This window comes from Priapulus caudatus, unplaced genomic scaffold (assembly GCF_000485595.1).
Source record: "Priapulus caudatus unplaced genomic scaffold, Priapulus_caudatus-5.0.1 Scaffold373, whole genome shotgun sequence".
In the NCBI taxonomy this organism is placed as follows: Eukaryota; Metazoa; Priapulida; class Priapulimorpha; order Priapulimorphida; family Priapulidae; genus Priapulus; species Priapulus caudatus.
The window spans coordinates 339,990-353,888 of record NW_014577434.1 but is presented as its reverse complement, the minus strand read 5'-3'; the positions used below and the strand labels follow the sequence as shown (position 1 = coordinate 353,888).

Here is a 13,899-nt window from a genome sequence, read left to right as displayed (position 1 = left end):
AAGGCGCACACGACCGCGGGAACGTCCTACGACAGTATGCAGCGCTGGCAGCTATGGATCCGTGCGCCGAATGAGTCACATGTTTTTATCTTTGGTACACCCGTACCGCTGCACCGCAGCACCGCTGTGCGGTTGCTTGGCAGGGCAACGCGAAAGTGTCAACAACATCGGAGAATTTGAACAACATTGGAGGTATTTTCAAATACCTTTTATAAGACAACGCGCCGGCGCAGTGAAATGGGAGGAACTAGTTTATTTTGTCATAAGGTACCGTTAGTGTGATTATGCATGACGACGTGGATATTCATCCGAGCATCGGACACCTATTCGTATGCGCTATTCGGCCGAGCAGCGTACCGCGCCGCAGGCGCACGGCCTCTAGTGCCGGAGATAGGAAGTGTAAATGGGGGTCTGGGGGGTTTCCCTCCAGCCAATTTTAAAATCTAGACGCTCTAAATTTTATTATATTATATTATATTAGGCTTATATTTTGCCCTTTAGGCTTTTTGCCTCGTGTTTTGCTACGCAGACCTACGGCTGTGACGCCTCTGCATACATGTGTTGCGTATGTGGTTATACATCATAGATAGTGTTTGGTACTATCATTCGCCTATATAAGCAAACCAAGTCGATTAATAATTAGTGGCAGGTTTAGATTGTGGTTAGTATTAGAGTTAGGTTAGAGTTAAATAATTAGTGGTAGGTTTAGATTGTGGTTAGTATTAGAGTTAGGTTAGAGTTAAATAATTAGTGGTAGGTTTAGATTGTGGTTAGTATTAGAGTTATGTTGGAGAGTGGGCGACTCCCTAGACTAGCATTATATTACATTTATGTAATACAACATGAACAGCGCATGCGCAGCAACTGCTCGGACGAATAGCGCATACGAACAGGTGTCCGATGCTCGGACGAATATCCACGTCCTAAGATAATATAGGATGATATCCGGCCCAAGGATAAAGAACATGGGTCCCAATAAAACCAATTTGCCTAAACCGAACCCTAATTCTAACCCTAACCCTAACCCTAACCATAACCCTAACCTATTATATTGATATAATATTATATTTATATTGATGTAAATGACATTGGTTTTATTGGGACCCATGTTCTCTATCGTTGAACCGGATATAGGGCCATATTATCTTACTCCTGGTAGTAGTAGTACTACTACTGGGCAATTCCACGGTAACGGAATTACAATTCAGATAAATTTTTGTCTTAGTTTTACCTGCCATGGCTTAGTCCAACAGCTGAACTGATGAACTAAACCCTTATTAGTTCTGCTGATACAGCTTTTTTGGTAAAAACATAGTTCAGAGAAATCCCTTACAATTTGCTCAGCCTATGGCCCTGATTAAGATGCCTATCAATTTGCATTAGCATTCCCTGAACAATTTATATGATGAAAACACCCTCAAAATGTGTCATGCGAGTCACAAAAGAAATAGAATTTTTAAGTTTGTGAAGAAAATAGAAAGGGTAGTAACAAATGCTTGATACTGTTAATTCGTCTAGTGCTACCTCTTTAGTTTAGTCGAGTATATTTTTATTTATCCTCCAAGAAAAAACCACCTCAAACATGTCACGCGAGTCACATATATGTGGGCTGTCATGCGAGTCACGTGCCTGCACTGTGTACCATTATGAGAGGAATGATGTTTTTTCAAACAAATACACAATTTGGGAAGTAAGCACTGACACTTTGAACATACAACCACATGAAAGTCACTAATAAAAATGAAAATAGGATATCGCAAACTATTCTGGTTGACTCGCGTGACGGGCTACTAACACATGTTTTGAAGTAAAAGTTAATACTTAGTTACTACCAGGGCTCGAATTAACCGACGGTGATTGCAGTCGGTTCCCCTATCAATCGCCGTACTGCTCCTGAAAATCCAACCCGACCGACGGCAGTGACCTGCCTTGCCCTTTTATGTAATTGCCGTCTGTGCCCTTTAATCTACTGCCCTGGTTTCGTTTTTAGTCGAGTCAACATGATGCGCGTGTGTGTGCTGTAGTTGCAATGATGAGCTTAAAACCAATAGTCGCAGGAGGGAATAATAACAGCATGGGATAATTATTCGCTCCTGATAGTGGGCATGTAAATTTTGTTGTTACTGTACTTCCATTAGCAAGTGGCGATCTCGAGCTGTACGTCGACCTACTGACTGATGGCTCATTGATAGACTCCTCTAGGCTTTAAGAACTTAATTGATGATGGTTTATGTTGAATGGATCTGGTACAAATAGTGTAGTCAGTTGCAATGTATAATTTGAAATGTGTTTGTCTTGAAAGTACTGTATGGAATATATACTTATCTCAATAATTTTGACTATTTGCAGTTGCCGTTTAGATGTCTACATATATCAGCCACGGGCATCTCAAGTGAGCTTGGAGCTGGAAGTACGACTATAGCATCTGACTTATCAGAAGACGATGCACACCATTGTCCAGCTTACATCATGTGGAGGCAGATCTATCTATTGACTCAGTACACGGCACGAAATGTCACCTTGGACCCATCCGGAACGTCAGCTTTTGAGTGTGAACATCACCGCGCGGAATTTCATCACAAGTCAAGAAGAATCAAGAGTATTGCTCGGTTATAATACCAGTTGCATGCAACCTCATGACTCACCATCACTTCAACCTTGCTGGCCCTCAGACGAAGACTACTCAACCAAGATGATACCTGATTCCATGATGTATGCATATATATACGACACATGTTTATATCTTATGAAAGAGGATAGTCCATAGTGAGAAGGTGAGCTTCCTCTTCCACCCAAGCTATCAGTTGCCCTTTTAGTTTTACCAACCATTGAATGTATGCTTCCCTCCATCTGAGATCCATCAACAAAGACTAACAAAAACTGCAAAGAGATGATCCAGTGATGAGCTGCTAATTTCATCACCAACTCCACTACCACCAACACCATTGTCAAACTACTTATGGAGACAGTGTCATCGCCGTGCAAGAGCCACCTGGGAAGAGCAGCGGGCAAGTGATTGGCGCTCAGGACTTCAGGCTGAAAAGTCTGAAGTTTGGATTCCCACATTGATCACTGCTCTTGTGAGCATGAGCAAGGCACTTTATTCCAGTTTGCTTGGAGAAGGGAGTGACTTTCATAAGTCACTAGTGAGGAGATAAGCTTCCTCTGCGACCCTTGGCTACAGGGTGTCCTTGGGCAAGGCATAGCACCTGTTTAGCCTCCCGTGCCAGGGTGACGGTGAAGATGTCTAATGTAGTGGAGACGTGCGAGTGGCTGACCACAGCATTGACCTAATTGGAGGGAAGAGGAAACATAGCTAAAGGAGTGCTGCTCTGCTAGATAATCCACAATGAAGAAGGTAAATAACACCAGAATCTTTCTCCCATTAAATATATGCTAGTCACTCAAGAAGATGGAGACGACTTGTTTTCTAGATATTACAGCACAAGCAAAACTAATTTAGTGAATTGCAATATATATAGATATAAACGTGTTTGTATCAAATTCAGTGATCAATATTTTGACGTTATCTGGTTGGCAGAACCAAAATTTTCCAGCAATTTCAACCAACTCTATACATGTTCTGTCACTTTGATGGTATCTGTTTTCAGATAATTGGATAAGAGGAGGGATAATTGGTGCCAGTGTGTTGAGTCATGAGGCTGGGAATGGAGCAAGATGTCTTTTCCTCCATTCAAACACCATGCGTACTTATCATTTGGAGTCTTGGACCAACAATACAAAGTGAGTAGTTCCTATCCGTGTCTTAGGGAAGAGCGTGTCTTGTGGGCATGTTGTGAGGTGCAGCATGTAGTGAGAAAGTATGAGAGATGGTAAAGGATGGGGGATGTATACATATATGCGTGCATGCGTTCATGCATGTGTGTATGTGTCGAGAAAGAGAGTTTTTGTTGTTTATGAAAATTCCCAATTTTATGGTTTTATCAAATTGATTAGGGCTGTCTGAACTGTTATATTTGGAATCAAACATAAGAAATGTAAATTATATGAAATATCCATAAATATGTTGACTGAAATGATCCGTTATAATATCTCCTAACGGGTTGCTTATTAATGTAATCACCTATACTTATGCAATAATAATCTCACACTCATTCATTGCAGTTTTGTCTTTACTGTTGTTACAGAACAAGGAACCAGGACTTCAAACTCAGGATTCAGGACTTCAAGACTTCAGGACTTCAGGACTTCTGCTGAAAAGCTGCATAACACTGGTGTGCCAGGGGGGTGAGACAACACCTTTTGGCTGGTCAGAGCATGGGAAATCACACCTCCCCCCTCCCAAGACCGTGGGAGTTAGGGTTGGGGTGTCCGGCTCGCAGGTTTACCCTGGCACAATCGCACATATACAGTGTACGGATATATATATATACGTGTGTGATATATAAAGCGGTTATATATGTACCTAGCTACAATCTTATACGTGTTGTACTTAGGTACAATGTACTCAGATGTTTGTGTCTATATGTTGTTAACTGCGCGGAAAATTCGGTTGTGCGGTTTAGTTCGAGTTTCGCGCACCGGTGACTTTGGCGCCTACGAGACGTTAACACTTAACTTACTAGCATTTAAACCAATTCATTACCGTTAAAGCCAATTCACTCACTTCAAATTCAACTCTATTCGTCACAAGTACGTAATTTGCAGCAAAAATAACGTAACGTAAATTATACAGTTTCAAAGTTGTAATTTGCAGCAACTCTCGCCACTAGATGGCATTCGTCGTAGATGTGGAAGCAAATTGATTTGTACTGTATTGCACATGTGTGTGAATGTAGAATAAATTTTCTAGGTGTTAGTTTTTTCAGATGGATGATTGCAGAGAGTGACCACGAGAATGACCGTGAGTGTAACAGGGGGGTAGTGAAGGGGGAGGGGGGGGAGTGGGCACAGGGGAGGGGGAAGGGCGGGAATAGGGGGAGGGGGGAAGGAGGGGCAAGGTGGGGGAGGGGGTAGGGGGGAGGGGGGAGTTAGGTTAGAGCTTGCAGTGGGGCAGCATAGGTTAGGTTAGCTCTGCTCTAGAACTATAGCGCTCCAATCCGCAGCTGCGTAGCGGCGTTGAGCGGAGGTCTTTGGTTCTAGAGCGCGGGCTTAGCTTAGCTTAGGTGGAGTGAGAGGTAGAGTGACACAAGAGGGAGAGAAAGTGAGTGTAATTGAGAGTGCGAGCGAGAGTAAAAGCGTGCGTGAACGTGTGTATGAGTCTGGGAGAGCGCGCGCGAGAGGGAGAGAGGGAGAGTAGAGAGATAGCTTAGATAGAGAGATAGTTAATATGCAAATTATAAATTTTATGAAGCCAGTTGTATTTTGTAAATAAATCTTTTATTTTTAACAAATATACAATTGATATAATAAAATATTTATACTAAACTAGCTAATTCTTGATTTTCTTTTTCTCTCGACTCCTGAAGTCAATCGTACACTGACACAAAATGAACACTAAGCACTAAGTTTATCTATGCGAATCTAAGCGAACTTAGAAAATACTGCATCAAATGATATATACTCGACTTATCATTGACATTAACTTATATACGATTGACTGGCTATCGATATGAACTACAGAGATCCGACCGCACGACAACTTAGTATGTAAACTAAGCAATTCGTGTTAAACATCTCAATAGAAGATGAAACTGAGAGGTAGTAGATGAAACTGAGAGGTAGTAGATGAAACTGAGGAGCAGTAGATAGAACATAGGTTTAGGAGATGCGACAGAGCATACAGTAATCTTCACTTAGTACACGTCAGCTAGTTTCTTATATCGCGTAGAACATAATGGACAAGTCATTGCTGTTGTCGATGAAGGTCCGCATGGGGGCGCCACGATCGCAGAGAAGACTAGCACGTTGTATAGACGGTCCGTCTGTCAGCCGCGTGTTTCTAGAAGAAAATGGAGATCGGAAACGAGTTCAGATCAATATATTCCACTGTATGCCGAACAATAAACAATAACAAATAATCAAATGTAAAAATCAACTCGATGATATATGTAAGGTATATCGTAATGATTTTTCTTCTTAAAAGAGAGAGGACTGCCTTACATTATTGCCATGATTTTACATGTGAAGTGAATGCTTTGAATAATGAACGTCGGTGGGTATGGACGGGGCAGCAGTTAAAGTGGAAAGGCGTAGCAGGTGGGGTCTAATATTATAGCAGGGGGGTGGTGAATAATACATTTTCGACTAACTTTTGTTGGTTGCAAAATTATTTAGCCAAAGTTAAAATTTCTATGGCTTTCTCTCGTGAATCCTGACTATTAAATCAAAGCAGAGCGACCTCACTGATTGTGTCCTTAGCAGATCCTTCCGTGACCTGAACATGTGGGGTTGGGTGAGGAGAAATGAGTTAACATTACCTTGTACACTGACATATAAGTGAATTAGCAGGGGGCGTAACTTAAACAAATTATTGGAGGGAAGCAAATTTTCGTATGACAAGGTAATACATTTAACGGGTTCAAGAAAATAAACGCCATGTAGGCATGAATTACCCACTGAAGGGTCTTACTATGATGCTGAAGGGTTTATTTTCTTCTATTATAGTACTGGCATTTATCAGCATTTATATTTACATTTACACGAATTTACTTGCATCAATTACTTTCACCATTTTTCTATACGCATTTAATAGTCTGTATAATATCAAGAGAGGTATTATTAGCTCTTGATAATATATAGTTTTATCATCCAAAATTTGGTGAGCAGCAGTTACCTCCCCCCCCCAAAGGTCATGATCATGACAAAAAACGAGGGGGACTACATATATTATACTCTCTACAGAGGGAAGCCCGCCACTCAAATACTGCTGCTTCCCCCTGTCTGCAAATCTCTTATAAGAGACACATATGAACAGTACGCCTAGCTATAACCGCAGACTAAACAAGAACAAAACTATCTGTTGATTATTCACGTTTATAACTGCGTGCGCACGTACGTAAGCACGGGTGTGCGTGCGTGCGTGCTCGTCCGCACATGTCTGTGTGTTCACCTGTGCTTGCCTGCGCGTTCATACATGTGTGTGCGTGTGTGTATGCGCGCGGGGTTGTGTGTGTGTGTGTGTGTGTGTGTCAAGGGTTACAAGTCCCAAAAACGCGTCATGTCATCTGAACTAATGAAAAGGCAGATTTATTTAATAAGTCTAGACTTGGTAAATTAGCGCAAAAAGCCATCATTGCTTATTATAATTTGCTGTTGAATGCAGTATGCATATTCGGCAGACATCTGTCTGAGTGAAAAAAAGGATCGAAGTTTGGACCCTCCAGTACCTCAGCCTAAAGTTTGAGTCAATCATTCGTCAAAAACTCCAGGAAAAACTTCCTCAAATATGCCCTAACCTGAATGGTAGTATTTACCTAATACTTCCAAGATGACCCTTAGGGGGCAATCCGTAAAAAAGGTCTGGTCCCTGGGGAAAAAGGTAATGCCTAAACTCTTGACCCTTTTTGACCCCCTTTGAATTATTCTTTAAATTTGTATTATGTCTCACAGCAGCAGATCAAGCAGCTTTTATTTTGAGTGTTGAATAAACGCTCTACTCTAAAAAACTGAGCATTTCCATTACATTCCCTTTACATTATGCTAAAAGTTATTGATTTGAAAAATTGCAAATCACAGAAAAAGGGCTTAAAAAAGGGCCTTAATTTGAAAAAACTTTGAATAGCATCCTACCTAGCGCAGGTGCCCCACCCCATGTACTTAACTACTAAGGTGGATGCCATTTCTCTACCTCCAAGTGATTTAAATCCTAATTTCTGGTCCCATTGCTGCTCTACTATAGACATCTTGCCAGTTACAAAAACTGTACTGTTGGCAACTACAATGTGTCAACAAAGTATGACAGGCAGACAAAGTAATTAATTGCAGCCGGATTGCACAAAGTACCGCCAAGATATCCTCATGCAATGAGACATCGGCAGCGAAAAGTATTTGCTAGGACCTACCGCTGAGGTCCACTGTAAGAAGGAAGCCCGTTTCGTGGCCAACGAGCAAGCATTCCGGCTGAACCGACTCAATAGGCCAAATCCTAGAATCAAGGAGCAAATAAGATTGAGACTTAAATACAGAATAAAATTCATTATAGATAGATCACGCTGATCGAAAATACGGAGTCTAGGAGTTAAGACCAAGCAGTACATGACTCTAACTCTAAACACAGATAAAGAGCAGTAATTTCGCTAATTGCGACGCTGCTTATCACAAACAGATTCGCCAGTGCTACAATTCTACAATAGATTGCAATCATGATCAATTATGAAACCCCCAAGATCCCCAAAAACTCCTCCTTCCCCTAGAACAATACCACATCACAATCTCGCTATCACCACCCATGCCTACGAGTAGGCGTATCTCTAACGAACACATCGCAGATTCGCAGTCTGCGTAACCCGTACCTGCACGCCGGCGAAGCCGTTCCCCGACCATTGCCGATGGACTGCTCCCTGCGTCTGCACGCGCGTGCGGGGCGACCAGCTGCCTCCCCGGGTGACGACCGGAGGCTGCTGCCAGCATCATGTACTGCTTCGCGGCGCAACGGACGCCGTGGACCGATACGCCGGTGCAACATGAACCAGGACTGCGGTCGGCGACACAGCGACGGGGCCCCTGCGCCACCGCAGAGGGGCTGATGACGAAAACCGGCGACGCTCACCGAGAACTTATAAAACAACACCAGCTGCTGGCTGCACCATACTCATTCGCTGGCAACCCGATGTAAACAAATATCTTCTAACTTATTCTTTCTTCCTTGCTACATTTCAGCAGGTTTTTTGTACCCTAGTCTTATATGCGTAGCGTGACCAATGGGGAGCCTTACTCACGTATTAGCTTCACTCGGCAACCATTCGACAAATATATTGCGTAATCATATCTACGCACTACATCATTAATATTAAATTACATTACATTATATCACATACCCACTAATTAGTAAAATACACTAACATTCTAACCTTATACATGATGAGCAATCCAAATCATCACCCTGAATCCTATAAATCTGTATATAAACATTAAAAAACATGAGACAGTAATCGTAATTCGGGTAAATCGACATAAAAAACATACGCTACGGCTCGCACCGTGGGCGACTCCCGTTGTCGATGTGACTACCCTTACTGCCGTCGGCGTTGTTGAGAAACAACAGACGGCAGTGGCGCGCCCCTGCATCTGACCGCTCACCGATCTTCGCACGTTGACCGGTCTGCTGGCGAGCGGGGTCATCAGCGTCATCGCACGAGTTCGACGGCGATCAGCTGGAACTCGACCGGACACGTTCACCACAACTCCCGCCGCAGCCGAGTGCAGTTCGGCCGCGGCGACCTGCGTGCGGTCGGCGACTGATCTGCTGCGGCGAGCGCCAGCGACGCCTCCAGCGAGCACGGCGGGTAGGGGCCGGTGAGCGGCCGCAGCAGCGGAACGTGCAGGCAGTGCCCGCGCTTGGGCGCGGCGACGTGTGGCGCCGCCCGCGGGACCGTGCGTCAGAGCGGAAGGAACGATGTGAGCGAGCAGATACGCTGCGGGTTGTCCGATGCCTGTTTGTGGAAGCAGGCGGCATGCCTGCTCTCGAGAGCTCGGCTGCCGCAGACGCAAAGCTGGGCTGACGGCAGACTCGCCACTCGTTGCCGGGTTACGCAAAGCTTCACGGATGCTACGTCGCCACGCCGCCCGCCAGGGGGCGCCGCCGACACGCCCGCCTGTCGGCAACCGACGAGGCGGCGACAGCCAAGCGGCGCCCGCTGGCGAAGAGTAACGGATGCCCGGCGCCGCGTAGTTCATCATCGCGAAAAGACCAGACGGAAAAAAAAAAAAAAAAAGAACAAAAAAGAAAGAAGAAGACAAGCAACGTGCAGCTTGGGGCGTCACGGCCCTGCCGACGCGGAGATCTCGCTGCTGGCGGCGAGAACGGGCGGCCGCGTTCGGCGTGGCCGACCGCGCCAGCGAGATCGGCAGGTGCGCCCGTCCTCGTCGCGCCACCCGAGCGAACGGCACGTCGGCTCTCACGAGGGTTCTCGCGCGCTGCGTTGCCGCGGCAAACCCGTCCTCGCACGTACTGCGGGATAGAAGCGTGCATCACCATGATCTCTGCCGCGGCAAGCAGACGCCAGCCGCTAGATGCGCCAGCGCGAAACTGCGGCCGCGGGCACGCCGCGCTTGCTGCGTCCGCGCTGCCTCTGCCGCGGCGCCAGCCCGCTCCCGTCCTCGCGTCGACGACGGCGCACGGAGCGACGGAGGCGGGTGGCCACGAGGGGCGCCGGCCGTGCGGGCGCGGGCGGATTTGCGACGGTTACTGATCGATAGCTTACGGGCATCTCCGCTGAGTATCGCGCCGCGCCTGCTGCACGCCCTGCAACTCGGTTGCACGGCGAGAAACGAACCAGATACCCTCCCTCCCTCCTCCTCCGTTCCTGCGCTCGCTGCCTTCTCTGCTGCTTGGCCCACAGGCTGAGCGGCGGTGTGTCTCACAGCTGACTGCTATGTGTCCACGGGCTGACGCGCCTGTGTGTCCACAGGCTGTCCGCTGTCTGCTTTGGTGTCGGACTACTGTCGACCCAGCTCTGTGCCCCACACCTGTTTAGTGTTGTCCCACTGTCGTTTGGGTCTGTTCGCACTGTCTGTTTTAATGGCGTCACTGTCTTGCTTTTGTGACTGTCCGGCTGTCGGCGAACCATCTGTTGACCGACTGTCAACTAGCTTCTGACCTGGTATCTGACCAGGTATCGCTTTGCAGTCTGACGCGCCACCGTCTTCCCGGTCCTGCTACCGCTGCTGCCTCCCTCACTTCCCTGTCCCGCTGTCTGCCTCCTCGCCTCGTTGGTAAACCACGACAACCCGCAGCCAGCTGCGTCGTCATGGCGGGTCCACCACGGAGCGTCGACGCGCGGGGGCAGGTTCGACGTGTTGACGGACTAGGTTGGGATTATGAGGGTTAGGGTGGCAAGGATGTGCGACTGCAAGCACTGACCGGCGCGACTGCATCAGGAACTTACACGGCCGGCGGTTACATCATCATGACGGTTGTTTGCTGCTCCTAAGCTTGCCGTTTCGAACGTCTTGCCTGTCCATCCAGAGAGACACAGAGAGAGAAGAGAGCGAAAAAGAGCAAAACGTTACAACGTGTTCCAAAACATGTTTTGATAACCACATCGTAGCTACACAAGTACAACAGAACTTTTATATTCACAAGTACAGGGCAGATCAGCGAACGTTCACCCGTGGTGATGTGTTTTCTGCTACTGCTCGCACTAACAGGCTTCTCGTTATTACCGAGTAGCACATCATGTATAGCAACGCTTATTGCTCTATAAGTCAGCGTAAAAGGCCATTACGCACATATCGAAGAAAAGGTCTAGAGATCTGTATCTCATTTTATTAACGCCAAAAGTACATAAATTACGGAGCAAATTTCCCTTACTCTGCTGAAACATCAACATCTGGAAGAAACGCACATAACAAATTGATTATTTGACTCTATAACGTCTGAAATACAAAGATAAATCTCATAAAATTAGCCAATTAATAAGTTCTTAGAATATGAGCAGTATTTCTTACTTAGTGGCTTCACAACTTGTAGGCTCGACCAAATTCGTGGGCAGGTTTCGCTGTGTCAACTTCTCTCTTGCTACTGCACCTAAGAGAGAAACAACATACTTCACACACTAAGTACATATAAAATAAAATGACCTTAATATAGCAACAACTTAATATATATTTATTACATAACTACTTATATTATTAGATATGACTTTAATATATAATTAACTACTAAAGTATACTTATTACAGTATTATAGCTTATATTAGATACATTATATTAATTATGTTAGACGCTACAAATAATAGATATCAATCATGCCGGACCACTGCAGAACGCGGTAAACACGCGCCCCGCAGCGAAAACGACGGCTAGCCGTCTGAAAGCGGCACGCACGAAGGTTTCTCCGGTCCGCCTGCCGCCGAGTCACAGCAAGTGGCGCCACTGCCTCCTCCGCTCGTCGGCGCGCAAGCTCGGCAGGCCGTCTCTCGCGATACGCCTTCAGCGCTCGCCTCGTCGGCGATTCCGGCGACGACGAGCCCTCGCAAAGGTCACGGAGAACGACGAAGCTGACGACAGGAAACGGCGACCGTCGTCAGACCGGACGCTGCGACGATGCGCGATGCGGCGCCCCTCTTGTGCGCGCGCACAGCTCTGCGCCGAGACTTCGCCGTTGCTTGATGAACCGGAGAGCGGCGAGGACACCACACGGTGCGTCCCCCGCGCAGCCGACATGATCGGGCAATCCGGCCGAACTCGGCGCGCCGAAACAAGACGACGCGACGGGCAGCGGTCGTTCGATTTACCTGGCGGTAGCGGTCAAGGTCCCCGCTCACGTTAAAGCATCGCCTGGCTTAGCCGCGGCTAGTTCCGGTCTGCAGGGAAATACGTAATGTACCGAAACGGGGCGCGATGTTTGGGCTGGGAGGGTCTTGTGGGGGGGATGGAGGGGTATGGTGGCGCCGCAGAGGCGCACCTCGTACTGCAATACTCGTACCTTATGCCTTACGACTTGAAATATGTAGGTAATACGCCGTAACCAAACGCCATTGTTAGCTGACACGGTGCTGAGAAAAATTGCGCAGAATGACATCAGCAGAATGGCTGCTATTACTAATGCATGGCCCTGCAGTCGAAACCTGCTCGCGCAATATGAAAGATGTTCGAAAGAGTTACGCGCTGTTCTATTGTCAACGATCTTCATAATATGCAGACAGGACAGACAGACAGTGCATACACTGACAAGCATTCAAAGGATTCCTGACAACTATTTGAGACTATTTACGTGCAATTCTATTGGTAACATAATTCCTTAGAAACTTCAGTTCCACACCGACATAGATCCACCATCGCATGTAAACCTGAAACGTTGACCACCTTACTCTTACTGTTCCTTTAGCTTCTTTTCACAGTCGTTTGGTAATTAGTTGTAATTGATGCTCCACCGCATCAAATGGCTGTACCAGACCGGTTTCGTTACTATCACCGAAATCACATGGTATTCAGATATTCTACTGATTTTCAGCACATAACATACAATTCAGTCAGTCAATAAAACATCATGTCTAGAACAATCCGTTCCAGATCTTAACTGTATTCTACATAATACTTAGTGCCAAAGATATGCTACTACTAGGAAAGTGACACCGGTGGAACAACAGGAAGCGATTGAACTATTAGGCCATCTTCCACAAATGTCGTTTGTTTGCTGTCTCCGCCGACCAAAAGATTTTTTAGTTGGTAGGGTAGGTAGGTAGGTCTTTTTGTGAGCATAAATAGGTTATTTTAATTCTGCACTCAATGTGCCACACATGCTTTGTCAGCTTAACTATGAGGAATGTAAAAAAGGAAAAAAATGGAACCCAAAAATGTCAAAAAAAACTTTTGGGTCGCAGCTATTTCGTGGGTCGGTCGGAGGACAGCAAACATAGAATTTTTTAAGAGCCTTACCTGTCCTGAATATTTCACGCACGCAGGAAACTCCATCTAGCAACCTGTTCACAAACCACAATGTCCATAAAGGATCAACTGTACACATGTTACTGGCAGGCTGCATCGTGGAGGACTCATGCACCGATCGGGTGTCGATGGCGGATGACAATCATTAACTTCCAAATCGCTGATGGACGCTTCTAGCAAGTCAAACGAAATGCAGGCAGACATGTTGACATTCACATACACACTCAGGTAAGACGAACATAATACATAGGCTTACCTCGTGCCAGACAAATGCAAATTTGCAAATTTCACGATCAGTGCATAAAAGAGAATCTATATTACCGAACAGGCACAGTAGCAAGCGGCAGCACCAAACACAGCCCTGCATGCTTGACCCGCCCCACCGCC

General features: G+C 46.1%; 2 long non-coding RNA genes across 2 annotated transcripts in view; one reads left to right on the top strand and one right to left on the bottom strand.

Annotated features, from left to right (window-relative positions):
* The first annotated feature begins 2,349 nt into the window (after positions 1–2,349).
* On the top strand, positions 2,350–4,875 carry LOC106809664. Its single transcript, XR_001393895.1, has 3 exons — positions 2,350–3,358; positions 3,612–3,744; positions 4,149–4,875. It is a non-coding gene; the product is annotated as an uncharacterized LOC106809664 (long non-coding RNA).
* Positions 4,876–5,403: 528 nt separating this feature from the next.
* Positions 5,404–13,899, bottom strand: part of LOC106809666 — a 16,127-nt gene continuing 7,631 nt past the window's right edge. Inside the window, exon 4 of the long non-coding RNA XR_001393896.1 lies at positions 5,404–5,902. This is a non-coding gene — a long non-coding RNA (uncharacterized LOC106809666). The remainder of the gene's footprint in view (positions 5,903–13,899) is intronic.